General features: G+C 47.9%; 1 protein-coding gene across 3 annotated transcripts in view; it reads right to left on the bottom strand.

Annotated features, from left to right (window-relative positions):
* Positions 1 to 27,651, bottom strand: part of LOC123768213 (suppressor of cytokine signaling 3) — a 142,657-nt gene that overhangs the window by 40,935 nt on the left and 74,071 nt on the right. Inside the window, exon 2 of one of the 3 annotated variants that reach the window (XM_045758650.2) lies at positions 11,045 to 11,160. The exons of the other annotated variants lie outside the window; for them this stretch is intronic. The gene's annotated coding sequence lies outside the window, so the exon portion shown is untranslated. The remainder of the gene's footprint in view (positions 1 to 11,044; positions 11,161 to 27,651) is intronic. 3 annotated transcript variants of the gene reach the window in all.

Genomic DNA, 27,651 nt, shown 5'->3' with positions numbered 1-27,651 from the left:
ACTCCTGCTTGATGAGGTTCTGGGAGATGTTCTACTCCCCAAGCCCGGCCCGAGGGCAAGCTTGACTTGAGTGTGTTTAGTCCACTAGGCTGTTGCTTGGAGGGGCCGGCCCGCAGGCCCACATATCCACCACAGCCCGGTTGGTCCGGCACTTTTAGAAAGAAAAGACGCTGTTAGGCTTCCATGACGCTGTTAGCGAGTGCTAAGTGACGCGACTGTAAAGCTCTCACGCGTTGAAACCCACAATAATGTTGTTCTAAATACACAGTTCCCCCGCACAGTTCGCGCCATCCACCACTACGCGCGGGAAAGCACTACCACTTGCACGACACAGACCAACACACGACTGGCCGGTGCCAGAGACCAACTGAAAAGCTCAATACACTAAAACATTTCCACTACACTAAACTGTCGGGTCCAAATACAAAGAGAACACAGTAATCACACCTTGTTCTTCCTCTTCCTCGTTCATTGCGATTCATAATTTTGTTGACGGCAATCTTTCAAACGAGAGAACTTTGCGTATCTCTTTTATCCCTTAGAGTCACGCGGTCATTTCCTCTCGTTTCATTATCGATCCAATTTCGCAATCCAGCAGACGGCTGGAGGCCTGGATAAACACTGGGCCAAGTGAGCCTCAAGATACTGGAGGGAGAGTGGAGAGGGAGTCGAACCAGGGAGAGAGGTTACTAGCGCGGGGTGCGACTGCTGGCCCAGCTCGACCCCAAGTCTTCAGCTAGTGGTGAGCGCGGACCCCTGCCCGTCCTGCTGCCACACCCCCGCCTCCTCCACTCCCACTCCTCCTCACCTTCACACTCAAGCTCACCTGTACTTATAGGCCACTACACCTTATGCCTCTCTTACGGGATATTCAGGCCCGTGCTACCTCTTGGACGGCTTAATCTGTGTCAATCTTTTACATCTTTCCTATAGGGGACCCGTCAGGAGGGGGGTGTAATGTGTATACACACAGTGAGTGAGTGAGAGTGTAAGTGTGAGTGAGAGTGTAAGTGTGAGTGAGTGAGTGAGTGAGTGGCTGAGTGACAGTGAGTATTTACTATTTGTGTCTACAATCGAGCTATGTATGTCTTGGTCCCCCGCCTTTCTAGCCAATCTATTTTTCATCTATTATATCTACTACATATATTTCTCTCTAACACGCGGGTGGACACATCCCCAGGAAGCAGCCCGTAGCAGCTGTAACTCCCAGGTACCTATTTACTGCTAGGTGAACTGAGGTATTAGGGTAAAAGAAACTCTGCCCATTTGTTTCCGTCTCCGCCGGGAATCAAACCCCGGGCTATTCGGACTACGACACCCGAGCGTTGTCTACTCAGCCACGAGGTCCCCCCCTCTGTGCGTGCTCTCGCTTGCTTGCTTGCTTGCTTGCTTGCTTCTCCTGTTGCTATAGTCTCTGCATCTTAGTCAACTTACTTAGTCAACTTTGACTGCAATCTTTTATTTCGTTATGATGTACTCTTCATTCGTCAGACTCTCCAGCGTGGCGAGGTTCAGTTCCCTAGGTCTTTCCTTGTAACTCAGCAACAAGCATTGTTGCATATATTTATACTTATAAAGATATACATAATCGAGAGCGGGTACCCGCACGTTGTATCTGTGCCCTCAAGGTTCGGTCCAAGCTGCAGAATCTGGGCGTTGGCAAGTTTGTTCACATATTGGCCACATTATTCTGATAATGTGTGCCTCTGGTGTTAGTTTTATGGCGGTACTTACTCAGATCTCTCATTTATTCTTTACTGCTATATAGGTCTTCAGATTTACGTCCCCCCATGGTCATAACTTTGCATTTATCGGGGTCAAAAACTTACAAGTCACTTAACAGTTGCCAATATTATGACTTCCAGGCACTGGGAGCCGGTCGGCCGAGCGGACAGCACGCTGTACTTGTGATCCTGTGGTCCCGGGTTCGATCCAAACAAAGGCGAGAAACAATGGGCAGAGTTTCTTTCACACTATGCCCCTGTTACCTAGCAGTAAAATAGGTACCTGGGTGTTAGTCAGCTGTCACGGGCTGCTTCCTGGGGGTGGAGGCCTGGTCGAGGACCGAGCCGCGGGGACACTAAAGCCCCGAAATCATCTCAAGATAACCTCAAGATCTCAAGATAACCACTCAATTTCGTATCAGCAAATATTTATTCGAAGGGGGAGAGGGCCCAATTCCCTGTCATGTGGCTGAAAACAAACAAGATGGGCGCCAGTATCAACTCCTGAGGAACTCCGCTCGTCACCTTCCGTCTCTGGTAACTTCCTTGTGGCTGACTTACAGCTGCCTTGTCCAGGCTCACTCGCGTGTACGAACTGGAGAGAATAACCAAGATGGTGACCAATTGTGTGTTGGGCCAGGGGGGGAGGAAAGAGATGTAGAGGACAAATGGAGATTGACACTGAAAGATAAAGATTGAAAGAATTAAAACTGAGATATATATACACACACACAGTTGTGTCAGTAGTTGTAGAGTAGTTAACAGATGGAAAGATTAGTTAACAGGTGGAATGCATTAGGCAGTGATGTGGTGGAGGCTGACTCCATACACAGTTTCAAATGAAGATATGATAGAGCCCAGTAGGCTTAGAAACCTGTACACCAGTTGATTGACAGTTGAGAGGCGGGACCAAAGAGCCAGAGCTCAACCCCCGCAAGCACTACTACGTGAGTACAACAATTAGGTGAATACAGACAGACAGACAGACACAAGCCAGACAGACACAAGACAGAGAGACAGATAGACAGAGAGACAGATAGACAGACAGAGACACAGACAGACACAGACAGAGAGACACACACAGACAGAGACAGACAGACAGACACATAGACAGAGCCGGGGGGGGGGAGGGGGAGCGTGAGGAGGTGAACAATCAGCACTAGGCCCAGTTACCAGTCAACCCGCCTCCCCAAGTTTTTTTATCCGATACATCGAGGGCTTCCAAGAACTACAGAACCTGTATGAGTCTGTAAGCCCCCCCCCCCCCAAGGTAACACACACACTGAAACGGACCCTAGAGACACCCACCACAATAAAACCTACCTCGACACCACCACAATCAACCCCCCACCACCACAATCAACCCCCCACCACCACAATCAACCCCCCGCCACCACAAAATCTACCTCAATACCCCCACAATCAACCAACCACAACCTCCCCACAATCAACCAACCACAACCTCCTTACCACGTGTAAACAAATCCAATTCAAGTGTCATTCAAATTACAGGACAGTCGAAGTACCTAGTGTTAAGGTACTTTAAAGGTACCAAGAAAGGGAGACCCAGGATGATCTGGTCTGTGGGGGTTCGAGTGAGTTTCGGACCATCACACGATCCCGTCTTCTTGTATAGGACATCGAATTTTGACCCACAAATCCACCACCCCCCTTCCTAAAGGCCAAAAACTGATTGTACTCAACCCATCCTCGACTCAAGTCCATTACATTCAGCGGTCAACCCCACAGACGCATTCATAAATTTTAACATACTGTTCATTCAAAACGTGAATTTTCTCAAGTATAAATTAATATTATAATATATTAGGATATTGTGTATAAATAGGCATAGGTTAGGTTAGGTCAGGTGTTTAGGTTCTGTTGGCGATTATTTGTATTTGTAGTACGTGGGTGAAGCATTTACAGCGTTGTGGTTCGAACAAAATTCGTCAGTGAAGCACTTGTTCCGGATATGTTCGAACGTCAGCAGTTGTGAGTCGTGTGTAAACCGCTTTTCATTCATAAACAGGGGGTTTGGCGGGTGCATGGAATCACTTTTGGATCTTTGTTTGGAGGACGGGCTGCAGGATGATCTGGTCTGTGGGGGTTCGAGTGAGGTTCGGACCATCACACGATCCCGTCTTCTTGTATAGGACATCGAATTTTGACCCACAAATCCACCACCCACCTTCCTAAAGGCCAAAAACTGATTGTACTGTACTGAAAATCGCAGCGGATCTCAAAATTGACGTAGTGTTCCGTTTTCTATTCGTGGATCCTCTTGTTAGGTTCGGGTAATTTTGGGATATTCGGGCTTCAGTTTATTAAAGTTGGGAACGATTTAAGCAGCTCGTCCTCCAAACAAAGACCCAAAAGTGATTCCATCCACCCGCCAAACCCCCAGCTGTTTATGAATGAAAAACGGATTACACACGACTCGACTGATTTCGTTCGAACACTTCCGGAACAAGTGCTTCACTAACGAATTTTGTTCGAACCACAACGCTATAAATGCTTCACCCACGTACTACAAATACAAATAATCGCCAACAGAACCTAAACACCTAACCTATGCCTATATATGCACAATGATAATATAATTTATATTTGAGAAAATTCCCGTTTTGAATGAACAGCATGTAAACACTTATGAACGAGTCTGTGGGGTCGACCGCTGGATGGAATGGACTTTTACTGCTCCACGTCACTCTGGGAACGTTCGGATGTCAACCAAACGATTTGTGTTAGGTGATTATTATCTTCTACATTGCTGCGGTTCTCGCGGCTGCGGTTCCGGCGAGAGTAATGATCCTGACTTTTCTAAATTACCTCACAACGCCAAGGCGTGACATTTAGTAACTATTAAACTAGAGTAAACGTTGTTGTCACTTGCTCAAATGATGATTATCAAACTTATCGTCTTCCAAAGTGTGGATAAACATGCGAGCGACCAGCCTTCCTTCAGCGACCAGCCTTCCTTCAGCGACCAGCCGCACGGGTGCTAATTTTTTTCTTTCTAGATATATACAAGAGTTGTTACATTCTTGTACAGCCACTAGTACGCGTAGCGTTTCGGGCAAGTCCTTAATCCTATGGTCCCTGGAATACGATCCCCTGCCGCGAAGAACCGTTTTTTCATCCAAGTACACATTTTACTGTTGAGTTAAACAGAGGCTACAGTTAAGGATTTACGCCCAGTAAATCCTCCCCGGCCAGGATACGAACCCATGTAAATGGTTCTTACACCAGAGGGAACTTGCGTGTTTGAGTGATAACACACTAACTGGTAGGGTCAGCCAGCACAATGCACGTTACTGGACTCAAACAACACAAATTGGATGCCTGAAGGCCACTTTCAAACTGATCCATGAATCATGGTGCCCTAGAGGACTTGGCTATGGTAACTTCTCTTATATCTCAACTACACAACATTGTTGACCAGACCACACACTAGAAGGTGAAGGGACGACGACGTTTCGGTCCGTCCCTTCACCTTCTAGTGTGTGGTCTGGTCAACATACTTTAGCCACGTTATTGTGACTCCTCGCCGGCATACACAACATTCCTCTACAGGAAAGACACAAAATGCGGTTCCTAGAAGATTGAGCCTTCCCACACTTGCTCACTGCTGCCATTTTTTGTGGTTTTAATAAAAAACACTTTTCCAACAGGTGAACATGGAAAGGTGAGCTCCAGGCAAATGGCCGCCTGCTAGTTCTCCAGACCTTACGACGGCAATTTGGGATCATCTGAAGTCAGTAGTGTATCTCAAGGAGTTCCAGAACAATGGCTGCACTAAAGAAGGACATCATTATCTGCCCCTAACAGCCGTTCTACTTTGAGAAATTAACGGTTTTGGATTCAGGGTAGACACGTGTCTGCACTCTTGAGAGATAATTAAGAGATTGTTAGGTTGTTCGAGGTAAGGCAGACGCTTGGAGATGTCTTCAAACTTTGCACGGTGATTACTCTTAGTTCCCAGATGGTTATAGCCGGGTCGGGGTTGATCCTCATATCTCCCATTGCATGAAATGGTAAATGATACCAATTATCGCTAAATACCAGATAAATACTCCTAATACTAAATACGCTAAATACTCCATCCTTACGAAGATCCATCGAAAAATATAATTAAATGTTAGTTTGGCTTACGTAATTTATAGATGATAGTGTATAGTAAAAATGGTTAGTGGTGAGAGGCGAGATGGTGATGGAGGATAAGGAAGGTGATGGAGTGTAATCAAAAGGCACCAAGCCGGAATGATGATGTAATCACCATAAGGTGATGAAGAGGGAAGGTATAGTGATGGTGATGAATGTAGATGGGAGGGGGGGGGAGGTGCCTGGCGGTGCCCGGATAGTGAAGATTGTTATGGTGGTGATGATGATGATGCTCATATGTAGTTGAATGGTTCCAGCGATGAAGATAGTGTGCAGTGAGGATTAGGCCTCCGTTACCCGGGCAACGCCGGGTGGCACCTTCGTGCGCATATATTATAAAATATAATGTTTGTCTGTCTAAAGGCTAGGCGCTTGGGGGGGCCCCATCTCGTGCAACGGTGCATGGCGATTTGTGATTGTATGGGGGTCGACCCCCCCCCCCCCCCCAACACCCATCTTTAAAAAGCACCGGTTCCTAAGACGGACGCTAAGCCCCGAAAACACCTCAAGATAGACAAGTACGAAGACTAAGCACCAAAGTGGCTCCGGTTAACTACGGTCCCTCCCGTAAATAGCCAAATTCCTCTAGAATTTAGTTATGAACTCTCAACGCCCTGACAGTCAATGGGCGTCCACTCCTCAAGAAACGTGCAGCGGGCCAATCACGGTCAATCTCGCGCACACACACCATAGGTCGTCTCCCATTGGCCAGACGAGGTCACGTGATCCCGAAAAGCAATATCAACAGTTATAAAGTCACAGCTATGACAGACGCCATCTAGTTCGACCAAAATACTGCACAAACGTTAAGACACGACCCGATATCAGCCATATTACACACGCTTACACGTCCTATCATAAGTTGAGGATATTCCCTCGACGACCTTCACGGTAGCTTTGAGCGAGAATACTATGCCTTCTCAAAGATACAATGTTGTGATGTACTATTGCGAATTTTATTACGGCGGGCAGGCAGGCAGGGGAAGAGAAGGGAATAAAGGGAAGGCAGGCAGGGGAAGAGAAGGGAAGGGAGGCAGGCAGGGAAAGAGAAGGGAAGGGAAGGAAGGCAGGCAGGGGAAGAGAAGGGAAGGGAGGCAGGCAGGGAAAGAGAAGAGAAGGGAAGGGAGGCAGGCAGGGAAAGAGAAGAGAAGGGAAGGGAGGCAGGCAGGGAAAGAGAAGGGAAGGGAAAGCAGGCAGGCAGGGGAAGAGAAGGGAAGGCAGGCAGGCAGGCAGGGGAAGAGAAGAGAAGGGAAGGCAGGCAGGCAGGCAAGGGAAGGCAGGCAGGCAGGGGAAGAGAAGGGAAGGGAAGGCAGGCAGGGGAAGAGAAGGGAAGGCAGGCAGGGGAAGAGAAGGGAAGGGAAGGCAGGCAGGGGAAGAGAAGGGAAGGGAAGGCAGGGGAAGAGAAGGGAAGGGAAGGCAGGCAGGCAGAGGAAGAGAAGGCAGGCAGTCAGGCAGGGGAAGAGAAGGGAAGGGAAGGCAGGCAGGCAGGGGGAAGAGAAGGGAAGGCAGGCAGGCAGGCAAGAGAAGGGAAGGGAAGGCAGGCAGGCAGGGGGATGAGAAGGGAAGGGAAGGCAGGCAGGGGAAGAGAAGGGAAGGGAAGGCAGGCAGGGGAAGAGAAGGGAAGGGAAGGCAGGCAGGGGAAGAGAAGGGAAGGGAAGGCAGGCAGGCAGGGGAAGAGAAGGGAAGGGAAGGCAGGCAGGCAGGGGAAGAGAAGGCAGGCAGGGGAAGGGAAGGGAAGGGAAGGCAGGCAGGCAGGGGAAGAGAAGGCAGGCAGGGGAAGGGAAGGCAGGCAGGCAGGCAGGCAGGCAGGGGAAGAGAAGGGAAGGCAGGAAAGAAAGGACGGGCAAGAGAGAGAGAGGGATGCAGGGGAGGGACTGAGGGAGCGAGGGATGGAGGGAGGGAGGGAGTCACAACAGCCCAGGAAGGCCACACCAGACCACAAATTCCGAGAACTCTGGGTTCCGAGAAGTAAGAACTGGAATCGCTTTCTGCAGGGTGGCCTTGCCTCGCCTTGTGCTATATTAAAAACTAACGCAGGTTACGTCCTACGAGCAGGCGTGTGGGGGGCGCCAAATGTGGCAAGAAACACATCCAACATGAAAGAGCAAGGGGACAACCGTAGGAAAAATAAGGATAAGAATACATAAATGTAGAATACAAATTAAATATCATACACAAGAACAATGCCGACAATGCTACCAAAATAACGGTCAAAAATGATAGGCTACCAGCGGCTGGGGTCAATATTGGACTTATCTTGCTCATAAAATGATAGATACATAGAAAGCCTATCTAATTTGACTCTTTGGGGGTAAGAGGATAAAAAGCAGTCTTTCTGACCTTCCTCAACCAGCTATTCAATCATACACGTTGACAAGAACTCGTAACATCACATTACTTGTGTAAAGGAGGAAATGTATATGTTTATCTCTCAGAATGTTCGGTAATATGTTTATTGTTTGTGATGTGTGTATATGTATGTATTAACACGATGTACTGAACGGGGTGAGAATAGCTTGAGCTACCTCATCCCTTTGTGTGTATTTTACCTCGATAAACTTGTTTCAATTTCATAACACCACCTCCCCTGGTGGCCCCAGGGAGGAAGTACCCTGAGCTAAGACCCCAGCGAACCAGGGGACAGATTCACGACGCAGTTACGCAAGTACTTACGAACGTGTGCATCTTTCCTCAATCTTTGACGGCTTTGTTTACAATTATTAAGCAGTTAATAAGCTCCGAAGCACCAGGAGGCTGTTTATAACAATAACAGTTGATTGGGAAGTTTTAATGCTTGTAAACTGTTTAATAAATGTAAACAAAGCCGTCAAAGATTGAGGAAAGATGTACACCTTCGTAAGTACTTGCGTAACTGCTTCGTGAATCTGGCCCCTGGTTACTAAGGAACACAGTAATAATACCTACTGAACAATTACGCATCGCCTCCCAGAAATCCTCCAGCTCGAAATGTCTTAAAATAATTCACATAATTTTTTATCTAACTCAAATTCCTGAATCGTCTTACTTATACACATACAGTCTGGCATGGAAAGATCCCTTTTTTCATATTTTTTTTAACAACGAAAATACTATTTTATATTTTGTAAAAAAAATGTAATTACACATATTAAGAGTATAATTCTAACTTGTGGATTTGCAGCATTTAAAACAATTATAAGCAAGGCTGAAATAATTGTACTGAGGATAGGCTTCAAGCTGGAGGTTGAGAGTTGTGCTGTAAGCCTACTGTAGCTCTACTGTCACGGTGGGTGAGTGCAGTAAGGGCACCTGGATATACCTGAACTCTTTAATACAGAAAGAAAGATGATAAGCGAGATTTATCAGTGTGGTATTGGGGGGGGGGGAGAGAGAGAGAGAAGATTAAGCTACCCAAAAGGTGGCATGGGCATGAATAGCCCATAAGTGGTGGCCCTTTTGAGCCATTTCCAGTATCAATAGATGATACTGGAGATCTGTGGAGGTGCGACTGCACCCTGCGTGACGGGAGATGTCTCCCATGTGGTACTGGATGCAATGAATCTATTTGTAGGTGTAACAACTGTGGTGTAGTGGTGATGTGGCTGGTGTACTTAGACCCATTAGTCTAATGGGTTGATAAGGTTAGCTCTTTATGCCCCTCGCCGACTAGCCTTGTACCTGTTACGCTCCAATTTGACGATACCTGAACTATCCTGATGTTCAAATGTTTCGTCAAATGTGGTTTTTAAAGCTGTGGATGGAGGTGGCTTCTACAACAACTACCTTCATAACATTCCACTTGTTAACTACCCGTACAAGGTACAAGTACTTTATTACGTCCATTTGGCTCATTTGTGGGTCCAGCTTCCACCTATCATCTTGTCCTGCTTTTTCAATCAGAAGAGGCTATCCTTGTACACATCATTCCCCTATTTTTAATGTTGTGATCATGTCCCCTATGTTCCTTCTATCCTCTAGGGTTGAGAGATTGGCTCCGGCTTAACCCTCTTAGCTCTGACACTAATCTTGTTACAAATCTTTGATACTGAAATAAGTTTTTTGAATTCCATATTTCACATTATAGTCAATAATACATCATATTAACTGATACACTTTGGTCTACTTCACGAACTTGGCAAACTAGAACACGTATATTTAAACTTCTCTATCTACAATTGCGTGGTCTTAGAACTATACCAAGGTCTATTGAGTTTAGATGGAGCGAGCGGTGGTGGTGTGCCCAACCAGTGTGTGGAAGCGAAGATGCTAGCTAGCATCTTGAGGTTATCTTGAGATGATTTCGGGGCTTAGTGTCCCCTCGGCCCGGTCCTCGACCAGGCCTGCGAATACTTGCTTATCACTGACGATAGGAAAATGAGATCTAGCTATGTTCCGCCTACTTGCCTTGTGTAATACCAGGTAGCAATTCGGTCTTAGACCAAGTCCATTCCATCCAGCGGTCGACCCAAAAAAGGTATTCATCAATTTTAATATGCTGTTCATTCAGAATATAAATTTTATCAAATATAAATTAATATTGTTATATATTAGCATGCTGTGCATATTTAGGTATTGGTTACGTCTTTTAGTTTCTGTTGGCGATTATTTGTAGTACGTGGGTGAAGCATTTACAGCGTTGTGGTTCGAACAAAAGACGTCAGTTAAACACTTGTTCCGGAAGTGTCCATAATTCATCAAACGAGTCGTGATGTTAATCGTTTTTCATTCATATACAGAGGGTTTAATGGGTGGATGGAATGAACTTTGGCCTTTGTTTAAGAGGACGGGCTGCAGGTACAGACGCTTGATAATACATAAGTTCACAGCTACTCAGTGTTCATACCGTACAATTGAAGCAACCATCACGGTATAACCTGCTTGCGCCAGAGCCGTGCGCACCTCGCTTATTGCATATATAATACATATACCACACCTGTGGTGTACGGGCTCACCATAGCCCGTGCTACATGGACACTCCGTCCTGAATAGCTAAATCTTTAACAACAACAACAACCTGTGGTGAGGGGGGGAAGGGCAGTTACAGCCCTGCTCCTGTGCCAGATAAGTCCAATCCACTACGGGCTCACCATAGCCCGTGCTACTTGGAACATTTTGTTCCCAGTAGCTGAATCTAAAAACATCACTACCACCTGTGGGCATTTGGTTCATGTACATCGTACCTGTATAATCCGTGTGCAGTATTTCCCCGAGGTGGGGACCAGGCCAGTGTCCGTGTACAGCAACTCATCCTTCCGTGTTTACTTATAGTCAACACACGCCATGGAACACACATTACCTGTGGGACAAATACACAAATGATTAATATATTAGACTACATTACACTACCACATACTCTATAGGATCCTCCACCAGCACACTACAGGACCCCCACCACCACCACCCACACACACACTGCTGTAAAGTCATTGTCATTATGTCATGTCATTAAAGTCATTGCTGTAAACAACCGATTGCTGGAAAGGCGGGATCCAAGAGTCAATGCTCGATCCTGCAAGCACAAATAGGTGAGCACACACATACAGGACCCCCCCCCCCCACCCACCACACGACACAGACTAGAACATACAAAACATTACAAGTGACTAAACAGGTCGAGCTGGCCATGAGTCGTGTTGGTAGCCAGTCTCTGTGTTACCGAGATCAAAGGTCAGCCTGGCCCGAGGTCAGGAACTGGCCGGAGAAGCTACCCGGCCTGTGTTCCAAGAGTTCTACTCACCAAGCCCAGCCCCGGGGTGAGGCAAGTCTGGCCATAACTTTATCTAGAAGACTAGCGGTAGGCTCAGGCCCAGCTGTGTCTGGGTACAAGTGCCAGGATGAACAACCCAGCGGGTTTTCTTCCTATTGGGGAGTGTTGTACATGCAGCTATGGCGGTGTGTCCACTCACAGGATGAGTGGCGCTGCCCAATAAACTCGCCCCTCGGGGCAAAACTTAAACAATTTAAAACTAACAGTAGGCCCACATATCCATTACAAAGTGATTGGTCCAGCACTCCATGCATAAAGCAAGCCGCTGAACCTGCTTGATGGGGGTTTCTGGGAGTAATTCTACTCCCCAAGCCCGGCCCGAAGCCAGGCTGCCGATTAAGGCAGCGTCTGGGATGCTCTCGGACGCAGGTTCGAATCCTCCTCACGGCCCTTGTGGATTTGTTCATTTGCTCACTATTGTTACATGTCCTGTTCTTAGATCATAAAAAAATCGACATCAATAATCACAAAGACGAGAGAAGGATGACGCGTACATGTAATGAGTGGACAGAGCTCTGGGGTCGTAGTCCTAATGGCCCGGGTTCGATCCCCGGCAGAAGCAGAAACAAATGGGCAGTTTCTCCCTGGTGCTCCTGTTCACCTAACAGTATATAGGTACCTGGGAGTTAAGACAGGTGCTTCGCGCTGCTTCCCGTGGATGCGTGCACGTGTTTAATATATATAATGTAGTAGACAAATTGGTTAGAAAGGCGGAGTCCAACAGCTAATATCTCTATTCTGCAGATACAAATAGTGAATACAAATGGTAAAACACACACCCAAGTTCAAGTTTATGAGATCATAAAATACATCTCAAAAGGACAGAGCAGCTTAGGCTAGTTCCACCCACGCACACACCTGGGGTGGGTGGGGGGGGGGAGACAGAGAGAGAGAGAGAGAGTGAGAGTGTCCCGTACCTTAAATGAACACCCACCCACCCACACACACACACACACACACACACACACACACACACACACACACACACACACACACAGTTTCAAAGCGTTATATGACAAAGAGTGCTGGGAAGACGGGACACCACGAGCGTAGCTCTCATCCTGTAACTACACTTAGGTAATTACACTCAGGTAATTACAAGGCCCTTGGAGCCATGAACGTTACATCTGTGTCATCTATCGCGATGCCCAACACTACCAAAGCCTAAATAACAACCAACCACACACATTATTAAATATAAAACACACACACACACACACACACACACACACACACACACATCTTCAATGTCGTCCACAATGGTCCTCGCAACCCAATTGGTCGTCTGCACTTTTATGACGTCATCAAAAATTATGTGATCGCCCTTTGCAACGCTTGAGACCAACGGCGTCTTCCTCCTCTCCCAAACTCTTCTGGGAATCTGCCGAGCCGCAATTACCTGTAATTGAAGGGAATGGAACTACCTGCCCGTGGCTAAGATATGAGGATACTTTGGCTCGTTATAAACAACGCCATCCGGACCAATCACGGCAGTCTTCTGTACTTCCGCACAGAACACGGCGACCAATCACGAGCCAGGTTTCCCAGGCCTTTCTTCCCGCTGTGTATGGCGTGTAGACCAATCACAGCTCACCTTTAAAGTTCCTTCACCCAATTACTACTACTGTTATAGATTCAGCTACTCTGAACAAGTTACAAGTAGCACGGACTATGGTGACCCCGTAGACCCCACCCACCCCCACCCACACCCACCCACCCACCCACCCACCCACACACACACCAGGAAGTAGCCCATAGCAGCTGTAACTCCCAGGTACCTATTTACTGCTAAGTAATAGTTAAATCATGAAATGAACTATTTGTACGTGTCAGAAATATATGTAGTAGATACGACAGGAAAAATAGGTCAGGAGTCATCAGAGACCCGTCGATTAGGAAGAGGGGGACCAAGAGCTAAGAGCCGACCAGGCACGGTAAACCCCATTGACTTACCCTCTGGCAGGAATGAACAAATCCACAAGGGCCTTGACGAGGATTCGAACCTGCGTCCGAGAGCATCTCATTTGATGCATCACACAATTGTAATTTCTGTGTGTAGTGTAACTCTAGTAGGAATTCTTACCTCAGACGTTTCCTCTCAGTAACTCTAAGATAAATTTGTATTTATCTTTTGTCCGTCAGGAGGAGGAGTTATAGCTTTAGTTACTCAGAACGAAGTGTCCATGTAGCACGGGCTATGGCGAGCCCGTAAATCCGTCAGAGTTTAAAGGTTCCCTTTACAGCACTACCAACCTTATGAATGAAGCAGAGGAAGGAAGGCTGGCTGGTGAGGGCTCCCACGAGGCTAGCACACGCTTGGCTGAGTACTCTCAAGAGTACCAACCGCTGAGTACCAGCGTGGTGAGCAGTTGGTACTTCTAAAGTGACTGATGTCTTGCTGCTGCTGTTATAGATTCAGCTACTCCGAACAGGTTGCAAGTAGCACTGGCTATGGTGAGCCCGTAGTGGACTTACCTGGCACAGGAGCGGAGGATGTCTTGCGTCTAGGCCCTACCATATTACAGTGGTGATGAAACAATGTCTATGCGGACAAAGGAGACTTTACGGGGTGCGTGGGAGCGGCGCACCCACCTTTTTCTGTGACAATGACTTAGCAATACTAGCATTAAAGATACTATATTCTTATAGATACAAAAGAATCCCCTGAAATGAGCGAGTCTCTACGGGCAGGTTCAGAAGCTTGAATATCAGCTACTTTAACTAGGAATATCAGCGACTTGCTTAAACGATAACTAGATTTAGTTTAAAAACAGAGGAATGACATTGTTTTTCTACTAAAACTCTCGGTCATTTTGTCACAGTGGTCGAGTAGCTGCGAAAGACGTGAGCTTTCCGCTCTAAATCCATATTGGCCAGGATTGTGGCGGTGACGTCTCTCAATATTGGCCAGGGTTGTGGCGGTGACGTCTCTCAATATTGGCCAGGGTTGTGGCGGTGACGTCTCTCAATATTGGCCAGGGTTGTGGCGGTGACGTCTCTCAATATTGGCCAGGGTTGTGGCGGTGACGTCTCTCAATATTGGCCAGGGTTGTGGAGGTGACGTCTCTCAATATTGGCCAGGGTTGTGGAGGTGACGTCTCTCAATATTGGCCAGGGTTGTGGAGGTGACGTCTCTTTAACAACCATCACACCTAGGCAGATCCAACAATCCTGGGCAAGATATCCTCCCACCGCGCCAGAGGCAGTAAGATATCCTCCCACCCCGCCAGAGGCAGCAAGATATCCTCCCACCCCGCCAGAGGCAGTAAGATATCCTCCCACCCCGCCAGAGGCAGCAAGATATCCTCCCACCCCGCCAGAGGCAGTAAGATATCCTCCCACCCCGCCAGAGGCAGTAAGATATCCTCCCACCCCGCCAGAGGCAGTAAGATATCCTCCCACCCCGCCAGAGGCAGTAAGATATCCTCCCACCCCGCCAGAGGCAGCAAGATATCCTCCCACCCCGCCAGAGGCAGCAAGATATCCTCCCACCCCGCCAGAGGCAGTAAGATATCCTCCCACCCCGCCAGAGGCAGTAAGATATCCTCCCACCCCGCCAGAGGCAGCAAGATATCCTCCCACCCCGCCAGAGGCAGCAAGATATCCTCCCACCCCGCCAGAGGCAGTAAGCACAGGCTAAGGAACTAGACTAACCCCACCACCATCTCAGGTCATTAGAGATGGTGTTAAGAGACAGGTGGAGACAGCATACTAGTTATGTGGAAAAGAACGAGCTAAACAACCCAGATCCACAGGACTTGTGAAGCAGAAAGATTCATTCTACCACAACATTCCAGAAGCACTTTAAACAAACCACAACTAAGTTTTCAAATATACAAACTTTTATTTAAAAGCATTTAAGAAATATGTCCACCGATTAATGAAAGCCGAGGGATTAAAAGGTAAAGTAAGGAGGTGAAGTTTTAATCTCCTAACAGCGTAGTTAATGACAGAACAAATCCACAAGGGCCGTGACGAGGATTCGAACCTGCGTCCATAGTTAATGGCAGAAAGTCGAGTAAAATCTTGCGCCAGGCTGATTATGGTACGATGTCCGGGCCCGTAGGGTACACACCATTGCATCGTTATTCTTTCTCGTCCACATAGAAGTTGGATAGGTATACAAGCCTCTATCCTCCGTGTCATCCTTGGCAGACACCAAAATAAGTTAAGAAAATTGAAAGTGGAAGACAATCTGCAATCGGATATCAACAAGGTCTTGCACTGGACAACGGAAGCAATATTACGTTCAACAGGGATCAATTCTAGCACACACAAATCACAATAGCGTGATGTCCATGTCGTAGCTCAGTCGATTAAGGCAGCGTTTAGTATCCTCTCGGACGTAGGTTCGAATCCTCGTCACGGCCCTTGTGGATTTTTTCATCAATTCTAGCAGCTTCGGTACAGAAAAAAAAGCCAAAACTTTAAAAGGAGCAGAGACTAAAACGTCTCCTCGGAGATACGAGTAACCAAGTCAAACTTCCTGGAAGAGTGATGTTTGGAGAGCTGTAGATCACAGAGCACAATAAAGCAAACACTACAACAGCCAGGGCTAATGACAGGGTAGATAACGAGAACATTTCAGTACAAGGCGCGTCCCTCCTATCATGCTACTCTTCAAAACACTGGTTCTATCTCGCGTGGAATGTTGGCCGGTCCTTGTATACCCTTTCAAAGAAGGCAAGATATCAGGGCTGGAAAATATAAAGATCCCCCTTTGCTGTCCGCCGGAAAGCACTCACTCTATACTCTTTCGAAAGCAGACGAGAGTTCTAATAATATTCACGTGAGAAATACTGTCCACGTTGGCACTTGACCTTCCAGTAAGACATCATGCTGGAGCGAGAGACATGGTAGGAAGTGCACAGTAAAACCCACGAAAAGCCTTGCCTTAAACACGTTTAGAGAACACGGTGTAAACATCAGAGGTCCTCCACGCCTCAAACTTCAAGCTGGAGTCATTGGATCAACTTGCCTAACTTGTGATAACTTGGTTCAACAGGCTGTTGCTTGGAGTGACTCTCAGGCCTACATACAACCCAGTTGATCCGGTACCTCTTGCAGGAACTAACTTTCTTGAAAAATATCTATCTTTTTCCGTTAATATTTATTATGCGTATTGGGACGGGATTGAATAGCCGTGGACCTCTCATGTTCAGACAGTGCTATATGTTCTTATCTCATTTCTTATCATTTCTTAACTAGTTCTATTCTGCATTTCCTTTCACATTTGATCCAGTATGTTGACCAGACCACACACTAGAAGGTGAAGGGACGACGACGTTTCGGTCCGTCCTGGACCATTCTCAAGTTGATTGTCGACTTGACCTTCTAGTAAGTCGACTTGAGAATAGACTTGAGAATGGTCCAGGACGGACCGAAACGTCGTCGTCCCTTCACCTTCTAGTGTGTGGTCTGGTCAACATACTTTAGCCACGTTATTGTGACTCATCGCCTGCGTTTGATCCAGTATGTTATTTTTACAGTGCAAATTTGGGAATCCTGCCTTCCAGTATCGTTCATGTAATGTGTGATACCGCTCTCGTCTCCTTTCTAGCGAGGACATTTTATAACCGAGAGGGTTCCAATAGTTTAGGAGCTGTATCGTGTCTGTATGTTCACTGTATTTCCTCTACTTCATGAATCTTTCCCCTCTAAGTTCGTTTCTAAGTTCGCTTCCCTCTAAGTTCTTCCTCTAAGTCTCGCTTCATGCAGGTCAGCGTTCGATCCCCGACTATCCAAGTGGTTGGGCAACGTTCCTTCCCCCCCCCCCCCCCCGTCCCATCCCAAATCATATCCTGATCCCTTCCAAGTGCTATATAGTCGGAATTAATGGCTTAGCGCTTTATCCTGATAACTCCAATCCAATTCCCGCCTGCGATCTAGGGAATACAGGTTTAAAATTTAAGAAGTCCAGGTAACTTAGATATTTTGGGTGGATTCTAGCAGTAAAGGTCCTCCTGCAAGTTCTCCAGATAAAAAAAAATGCTGCAGCTTTGAATGAGGCTTTTATTGTGCAACAATAATCTTCAAGAGGAAACTAGATTTATTCCTCCAAGGAGTGCCGGACCAACCGGGCTGTGGTGGGTATGTGGGCCTGCGGGCCGCTCCAAGCAACAGCCTGGTGGACCAAACTCTCACAAGTCAAGCCTGGCCTCGGGCCGGGCTTGGGGAGTAGAAGAACTCCCAGAACCCCATCAACCAGGTATATGTGGGCCTGCGGGCCGCTCCAAGCAACAGCCTGGTGGACCAAACTCTCACAAGTCAAGCCTGGCCTCGGGCCGGGCTTGGGGAGTAGAAGAACTCCCAGAACCCCATCAACCAGGTATCAACCAGGTAATATTCCACTCTAAAAGAGCACCTTTGCCTTCAAAAGTATCACTGGTATGGCATTTCTTTGTCTGAAAAGTTCTCGTTATCCAATCTGTCATTGTACTTGTACTTGTGGCAACTTTATTGTGTTCTTTAAAAAATAAGGTCTTACCTTACCTTGAGGTTACCTTGAGGTGCTTCCGGGGCTTAGCGTCCCCGCGGCCCGGTCGTCGACCAGGCCTCCTGGTTGCCGGACTGATCAACCAGGCTGTTGGACGCGGCTGCTCGCAGCCTGATGTATGTGTGACGTAATAGTGTCTTCCCGACACTATTACTTCCATAATGATTTGACCGCGCTTTGTTAGTGGGTTTTCGTTAAATTAAATTTTTCTGCAGCGCAGGAGCTGGATAACGTATCTTTATTAATTATTATCTGTGGCCCATTGAAAGACCTAATTTATATCAGTTAAGAGGTTTGCTGTATCATCTATATTGTCTACTCGCATGCAAATCTTAAGTGTCATCTGCCACGGGTGATGCAGTACAATAGTCTGTATCTTTGTCTGTGTCTGATAATAGCTTTTAAAAAAATTACCAGAGCCAGCATCACACTTTGGGTACTTGGGTGACAGCTTTTCATGGTGGATGATCCCGATTTTACTTTGACTTATTACACTTTGTTGTGTTTGTCAGGAAGTTGAAGTTCCATCTCCCTATACTTTGCCAATAATTCCTTTTGAGAGCATTTTGCGCGCAACACCACCATATCTTGAGGTTATCTTGAGATGATTTCGGGGCTTTTTAGTGTCCCCGCGTCCCGGTCCTCGACCAGGCCTTCAACCCCCAGGAAGCAGCCCGTGACAGCTGACTAACACCCAGGTACCTATTTTACTGCTAGGTAACAGGGGCATAGGGTGAAAGAAACTCTGTCCATTGTTTCTCGCCGGAGCCTGGGATCGAACCTAGGACCACAGGGTCACAAGTCTACAGTGCTGTCCGCACGGCCGACCGGCTCCCGCTTTAGAGAAGTTTTTGCGAAATCTATATATTTCCTCAACATTTTGCTCGTGTATGGCCTCGTGTATGGCCTCGTGTATGGCCTCGTGTATGGCCTCGTGTATGGCCTCGTGTATGGCCTCGTGTATGGCCATATGACCGTCGCCTAGCAATTATGAATGACAGGAGCGCCCTGTTCTGACCCCATGTTACCCAGGGTTATGAAGACGCTGTGATTAAGTGCGTTTTATAAACTTGCGTCTTAGCACTGTCTTTCAAAGATTTGCGTGCGTGGTGCTTGTGCTGTCTGCAATGTTGTTTAAGATTCAGCTACTGGGAACTAAAAGTTCCAAGTAGCACGGGCTATGGTGAGCCCGCGATGGACTTACCCGGCACAGGAGCGGGGCTGTAACTTGCTGTCTACAATTTCTTGCCTCTGCTTTATTCCCTAATTTATGGTGTGGTGTTATCTCCGTTGTTTTACGATGTCAGTGACAACAATTAACCGAACCACCACACTCCACAGGAACTCTTCCCTGGCACCACCCACAATACTCAGATGAGCCACACACGTTAAAAATGTGATTTTTTAGTGTTAGTAGTTAACAAATGGAATGCATTAGGCAGTGATGTGGTGGAGGCAGAATCTATACACAGTTTCAAAATGTAGATACGATGCAGCCCAATAGGTTCAGGAACCTGTACACCAGTTGATTGACTATTGAGAGGCGGGACCAAAAAGAGCTGAAGTTCAAACCCCCGCAAGCACAACTAGGAGAGTACAACCTCCCCCTCTCCCTCCACCACACAACCATCCCCCTAAACCACTCAATCCCCTCCTTCACTACAACCCCCCTTCCTCACCATACAACTCACCCTCCTCCACCAAACACACACAAAGGCAACATTTCACACTGCTACGTAGTGAAAAAGGCCGTTTTTTCCACTACGGGCTCACCATAGCCCGTGCTACTTTGAACTTGTTCCGAGTAGCTGAATCTATAACAAACTGCTGCTGGCAGGCACTGTGTACTACACACCCCGGGATCCAGCCCTCCATCACCACAACATTACAATTGTGGAGCCCCTCCCCCCCCCATCACCCCAGGAGGTCACCCCCCCCCCCCCGCCTCTTACTTCTTCACGAGAAGACAAACTTCTTCAACACTCATTCTGATAGTGAGATAAAAGTTTATATCTTCAAGACACCCCCTGTTATCACAAAGTAGAAATGAAACATTTGTGTAACTTGCCACACAGGGGGGGAGGGGGACACACACACACACACAAGAAGTCACACAAGTACACACACATATGGATACAAAGAGACAGCGGTAAGTGAATCAACAATATAGTTTAGCAGCGTAAATGTCGGCTGCCGGCATCGCGGGTTCGCGGAAGCCGGCCCATCTGACGTTCCTGGAAGCCGGAGCCGAAATTCACTGTTGCCATAGTAACCTTTAAACCCTATTCTCAGAGTCCTGCTACACACGCGCGCTCGATCACATGTGCACCCGCACACACTACACATACACACAAGGAACACCACATGAAGGCATCACTCCCTAACTTATGACCTGAAATGAAGAAAGGAGAGATCTTTGTTTACAAACACATAGCACCGATACCTACACTTTAGACATGTTAGCCTGTCTAACATTTGTCACTAGCTAATGTTAGCTGGTGACGTTATGCTAGACACTCCACAATCTCCACATCTTTGTGGCTTAGCGCTATGAACAGCATTACAGTCTTGAAGAGAACAGAGAGAAGAGATGCATGGTGGGGGGGGGGGCAGGGATGAAAACATTGTGGAGGCAGGTGTGGAGGGTGAACCCTGGCCCAGCAGGTGTGGAGAGGGAGAACCCTGGCCCAGCAGGTGTGGAGAGGGAGAACCCTGGCCCAGCAGGTGTGGAGGGAGAACCCTGGCCCAGCAGGTGTGGGAAGGAGAACCCTGCCCCAGCAGGTGTGGAGGGAGAACCCTGCCCCAGCAGGTGTGGAGGGAGAACCATGCCCCAGCAGGTGTGGGCCCCCATGCAGGAACAAACAAAACCCACAAGACAATTGGGTAAAAATGAGGACAAGAGCTGGATGATATAATTAGACTAAGCAACAAGATATAGGCAGGAGAAGCAGGAGACAGGAGACAGGAGACAGGAGGAGATGCAGAAGCAGGAGACAGGAGACAGGAGGAGATGCAGGAGACATTAAAGCAACAACGGGACATATTAGAACTCTTAGCTAGAGTCAACTACGATAAACTGTACCAACTGAGACTGCATAAGCAAACGAGTGCCTATTGAAATAAGTTTATTGATGTAAAATACACACAAAGGGATGAGGTAGCTCAAGCTATTCTCACCCCCGTTCAGTACATCGTGTTAATACATAGGAGTGCATATTAGAAAGGTCAATTGACAAACACAAGCGAGAAATGCGAGAACATGTTAAGTCGTAATAAGAAATGCCGAAAATAAGCCAAGGATATTTAAATAATGTCAGGGAAGACTAACAACCCTGAGAAGAAATTAGAGCCTGAAAATGGGAACACATGGCTATAAGTAGTAACACAGGGCAGTTTAGTAAACAAATTATGTTGCTCTGCGAATAGCAAACTCCCAGAACACGACAGAGCAGACAGGGAGGATAATGCAGAGAGAGAAAGAGAGAGAGAGAACACTTCCATGGTTCAAAACGCCTCCGCGAGTCTGCGACAGACAGGACAGCACTGTAGTTTAGAACCCAGCATCATATCCCACGCGGGAAGTCAAATGAACATACCACTAAGTAGACGAGGAGTCACAATAACGTGGCTGAAATATGTTGACCAAACCACACACTAAAAAGTGAAGGGACGATGACGACGTTTCGGTCCGTCCTGGACCATTCTCAAGTCGATTGTGTGAATCGACTTGAAAATCGACACACAACCGACTTGAGAATGGTCCAGGACGGACCGAAACGACGTCGTCTCTTCCCTTTCTAGGGTGTGTGGTCTGGCCAACAACAGAATTAAATCAAGCATTTGATGCGACACCAAGAATGCTGACCAGACGTGAAGGCATCTAGAGCAATAGAGGTTACAGAAGGCTGTCTACGCTAAACACGACATGAATAAAAGAACACAGGAGGGAGAGGAGAGGCCAGCATGGGGTGGTAGGAACCACTCCCCAACTCCCACCAACCTTTAACCAACGACAAACGACATGATGCATTACGGGCTATTCATGCCCGTGCCACCTCTTGGGTGGCTTAATCTTTATCAATCGGCATGATGCACACCGAGCAGTTACAACAACCCCGCTCCTGTGCCAGATAAGTCCACAACGGGCTCGCCATAGCCCGTGCTACTTACAACTTTTTCTTCCCAGTAGCGAATCTTAAACAACAGGCATGATGTAATGTAGATAAAGACAGTTCCTGTGTTACTGTATTTCCCCCCCCTCCCCCCCACTTGTCGAAAGCCGCATTAGTCACGCGAGATTAACTCGTGGGTACTTAAGCGATCAATATATACCTCTGAAGACAACTTTACCCGCATTTAGAGCAGCGTGTGAGTGACAAGGACAATGTACTAACAGGTGAAGAGTACCTAAAAGTAACACGTAACACTAAGAGGTCACCATAATACCTGGCTGTTACCAGCGGGGTACCCCAGGGGTCAGTACCAGGGTGTGACTTGCCAGCGGGGTACCCCAGGGGTCAGTACCAGGGTCTGACTTGCCAGCGGGGTACCCCAGGGGTCAGTACCAGGGTGTGACTTGCCAGCGGGGTACCCCAGGGGTCAGTACCAGGGTGTGACTTGCCAGCGGGGTACCCCAGGGGTCAGTACCAGGGTCTGACTTGCCAGCGGGGTACCCCAGGGGTCAGTACCAGGGTGTGACTTGCCAGCGGGGTACCCCAGGGGTCAGTACCAGGGTCTGACTTGCCAGCGGGGTACCCCAGGGGTCAGTACCAGGGTGTGACTTGCCAGCGGGGTACCCCAGGGGTCAGTACCAGGGTGTGACTTGCCAGCGGGGTACCCCAGGGGTCAGTACCAGGGTCTGACTTGCCAGCGGGGTACCCCAGGGGTCAGTACCAGGGTCTGACTTGCCAGCGGGGTACCCCAGGGGTCAGTACCAGGGTCTGACTTGCCAGCGGGGTACCCCAGGGGTCAGTACCAGGGTCTGACTTGCCAGCGGGGTACCCCAGGGGTCAGTACCAGGGTCTGACTTGCCAGCGGGGTACCCCAGGGGTCAGTACCAGGGTCTGACTTGCCAGCGGGGTACCCCAGGGGTCAGTACCAGGGTCTGACTTGCCAGCGGGGTACCCCAGGGGTCAGTACCAGGGTCTGACTTGCCAGCGGGGTACCCCAGGGGTCAGTACCAGGGTCTGACTTGCCAGCGGGGTACCCCAGGGGTCAGTACCAGGGTCTGACTTGCCAGCGGGGTACCCCAGGGGTCAGTACCAGGGTCTGACTTGCCAGCGGGGTACCCCAGGGGTCAGTACCAGGGTCTGACTTGCTAGCGGGGTACCCCAGGGGTCAGTACCAGGGTCTGACTTACCAGCGGGGTACCCCAGGGGTCAGTACCAGGGTCTGACTTGCCAGCGGGTACCCCAGGGGTCAGTACTAGGATCCGTCTTACTCTTAATATATGTCAATGGTCTCCAAGATGGGATGCACTTCCCTAAACTGTTGCTGATGACGCCAAGACGTCTGAGGATGATAAATGCGGTGGAAGACAATGGGAAGATACACGATATCCACGACAAACTAATGTTCCATCAAGTGGCTTTTGGAACTAAACTCTAGCAATTGTAACGTTACAAATGTTGGTGCTGTCAACGGCTTTGTTTACAATTATTAAACACTCAATGAGCTCCGAAGCACCTGGAGGCTGTTTATAACAACGACAACAGTTGATTGGGAAGTTTTCATTCTTGTAAACTGTTTGATAAATGTAACCAAAGCCGCCAAAGATTGAGGAAAGATGTACACGTCCGTAACTTGCGACATTGCTCTTAATTGTGCAATTTTTATTATATTTAAGAATTATAATTTGTAACATTTGTTTACAAGCTTCAGTATTGTTGCCGACTCTTGTTATTAATAGACAATTATTCGTACTTAAAATACTGTCAAACTCAGCCAGCCCGCCCTCCCTCTACGACCCCCCCCCACCCCTCACACACACACACACACACACACACACACACACACACACACACTCTATTTCCAGACTTTCTAGAGGCTTTGTCTAGCTTAGTCCCAATATTCAAACACATTCGTTAACAACATTCAATTAGACAAAACAGACGAGTGTGAAGAATTGCAGGAAGACCTTGATTCCCTACAGGAGTGGGCAGAGGAGAGCGATCTTTAAGGACACTATTGCTCTCTTGTTCCTTGCATCACATGTTTATGACTTGCAAGGACAACAGGCCCGAGGACAACAGGCCCGAGGACAACAGGCCCGAGGACAACAAGCCCGAGGACAACAGGCCCGAGGACAACAGGCCGAGGACACCCATGTAACCAAAGTCCACCAAACCGACCACACAAAATGTGATATTCAACAATGATAAGTCCCATCTGCTGCACATTGGAAAATACGACGAAATGAAAACTGGAACCTTACAGAAAATGGCGCCAAAAAACACACACACTTCAGTAGGGCAGAAAACCCCGCACTATGGAGGACTGGGAACACCAGACACCGGAGAAGTAAGGTCAGCAGATGTAACAGTTGAAGAACACAATAAATCAACACAGCTGTCGGTAAAGCACCCCCACTTGGCTGGGTAAGAAGAACCTTTCAGCGACGAATAATTCCCCCAAGAGACCAGGACTAATAATGTACAAAATACTCAAAGAAGTGAAGCAATAAGTACCCAAAGATGCAATTCTATAAATATCAAGGACCGTGAGTGTGTCAAGACCTTCCCTCTAAATATACGCTACGTGTAATTATTACCGGACTTCAAAATGTATTCAGGAGTTGACCAGACCACACACTAGAAGGTGAAAGGACGACGACGTTTCTGTCCGTCCTGGACCATTCTCAAGTCAACCGAAACGTCGTCCCTTCACCTTCTAGTGTGTGGTCTGGTCAACTTACTTTAGCCACGTTATTGTGACTCCTCGCCTGCATATTCAGGAGTTTAAGTTAAAGTCTTGCAGACCTCTATGTGGGCTTGCGACGCAAGGGTGAGCAGGGTCCCTGGAGAGGCCGAAGGGACCTCAGTAACCACTAGCAAGCACGATACCAGGCACGACCTTCCCTCCACCACTGCCACCTGCAACCTCCTCCTTCACAGAAAATTACAAGGACGTGTTTGAGGAACTCAACCCCAGATTCCAAGAGATGTCCACAAAACAGCAAAGGGAAATGGCTGAACTGAGGGAGACTTGAACCATGCAGCACTGCGGGCCTTGCAGGTTTCGAGATGATTCGAGGCGAGACTATTTGAACTAGGCAGTGAAGCAGATAATCCCACCATCAATACTGAAGTAGATAAAACCTTGCACTATCCACTTTCTCTCGCATACAACAAGTCGCAAAAAATCTCCACAACACACAAAACACCCAATACAGAAAAAGGGAAAAGCCAGTAGGCATTAATGGACAGATTAGCGTCCTTTACCTGCATGTCACGCAAGGTGACGGAGCACACTGCAACAACGAAGCCAGTAGACCATCTAGAGAGCGCGAGGCTTTTATACCACAGTACAAAAACATGGGTTTTGAGACGACAAAGTTGCTAACGATAGAAATCGGCGAACAGAAGGCAGATATTTGGACTGTCAAAAATAACTGTCAAGGCAGTATCTAGCATGAGGCTACATCACACAAGTTGGATAAACAGACAAGGGATGCTCACCTCTGGTTTGGCGTGATGCCAACCCCAGGTATTTTTCTCTGAGGGATTCCAACATGATTTTCTCTCTCCCATTTGGTACCTCGTGTCCAGCCTTCGGTTCCCAGAAGACCCTTGTTAAACTATTCTTGCAGTTTGTCTACGTTTTCCTGCAGCTTCGTGCAGGCTTCCCCGGTATTTATCTTCCTCCTATCTTGTGTTATCAAAGACAAACTTTCTTCTAAATTTACATGAATGAAGAATACCAAGGGCACGGTACCCTGGGGGACGCCGCTGACGACGACGACGACTTATGCGCAGTCTTCACCTGCTGAACCTCCTTGTTCCTTTTTCCTATGGTGGTGATATGTCACTTGGGTACAGGTATGTACCTCCTTGTGTGGATATACATGTAGGCTCTAATATACCACGTTTGAGGAACAGTCCCTGTGGTAATATACTTCCAACTATTCCCAAGTCGATCGTTTATCTTGGCAACAGCTACAACATCTGAAGTGGTTCAATCTATGCACAAGTTCTAGAACCACGCGCCCCAAAGAGCCACGCGCCCCAAAGAGAGCCACGCGCCCCAAAGAGCCACGCGCCCCAGAGAGCCACGCGCCCCCAAAGAGAGCCACGCGCCCCCAAAGAGAGCCACGCGCCCCCAAAGAGAGCCACGCGCCCCCAAAGAGCCACGCGCCCCCAAAGAGAGCCACGCGCCCCCAAAGAGAGCCACGCGCCCCCAAAGAGAGCCACGCGCCCCCAAAGAGCCAGAGGGAGCGTCGATACATTGTGGGTGAGAACTGGTTGAGGAGAAAAACTTAAAACTCAAGGTATTAATATTCTGATCAAAAACATTGTTTAACACGCGAGATTATCTGGGTTCCCAGCACTGTGTGAAGGGTGGGTGGAAGCACAGATGAAGCCAGTACTGCTCCTAGTATTAGTACACAGGTATGCCAAGTCTCGTAATTTTACTAAGTCAACACTCACTCCTTGTGGTCAGAACTTGGTGTGAAAACGGAAAAAAACACTGATATTCTCGATGACTTTCACGCTCCAGTTAAGCAAAAATATTTCAACACGTGATGTGTAGAGGAGTAGTGTTACTAGGCCAGCTGTGTGGTTATCTTGAGGTTATCTTGAGATGATTTCGGGGCTTTTTAGTGTCCCCGCGGCCCGGTCCACGACCAGGCATCCACCCCCAGGAAGCAGCCCGTGACAGCTGACTAACACCCAGGTACCTATTTTACTGCTAGGTAACAGGGGCAGAGGGTGAAAGAAACTCTGCCCATTGTCTCACAATCACCCACCTTGCCAACACTATCACCAACACCATCACTATCAACGCCGCCAAAACTACCTTCACCATCCACGACACCAACACGTTACCCCACACTTCCACTATCAACACCACCGCCACTACCACCTTAAAAGCCAGATGTGACACACAATTTGAACGGCAGAATAGTTATATTACAGGAGACAACAAGCAAGGGCAGCAGACCTCTAAGACAAGAGAGCGGGCAGAGGCAGGCGGGAAATAAAGAACTAGATCTTTGGGAGGTAGAAATAGCCTAAGCTACTCTTATCCCGTTGAGATGTATTTCTTCCTTGTCTCAATAAACATACTTGAACTAGGCCTCACCTCCCCCCCCCCCCGGTACACACTTGGCTATCACCACCACCTTAACTACCACGATAACCTCACCCAGAACTCTATAAAATACTCTTCCCTCCCCTATCTTTCCCTCCCAGGTACAGTTAACGACAAAGATAACGCCCACTGACACAGGGCAGACCAAAGAGCCAAAGCTCAACCCCCGCAAGCACAAATAGCTAAGTACAGGAAACGGGAAGCACAGCTTTAAA

This window comes from Procambarus clarkii, chromosome 59, assembly GCF_040958095.1.
Source record: "Procambarus clarkii isolate CNS0578487 chromosome 59, FALCON_Pclarkii_2.0, whole genome shotgun sequence".
Taxonomy (NCBI): Eukaryota; Metazoa; Arthropoda; class Malacostraca; order Decapoda; family Cambaridae; genus Procambarus; species Procambarus clarkii.
Note: the sequence above shows the minus strand (reverse complement) of the source record. Positions and strands in the feature narration are given on the sequence as shown.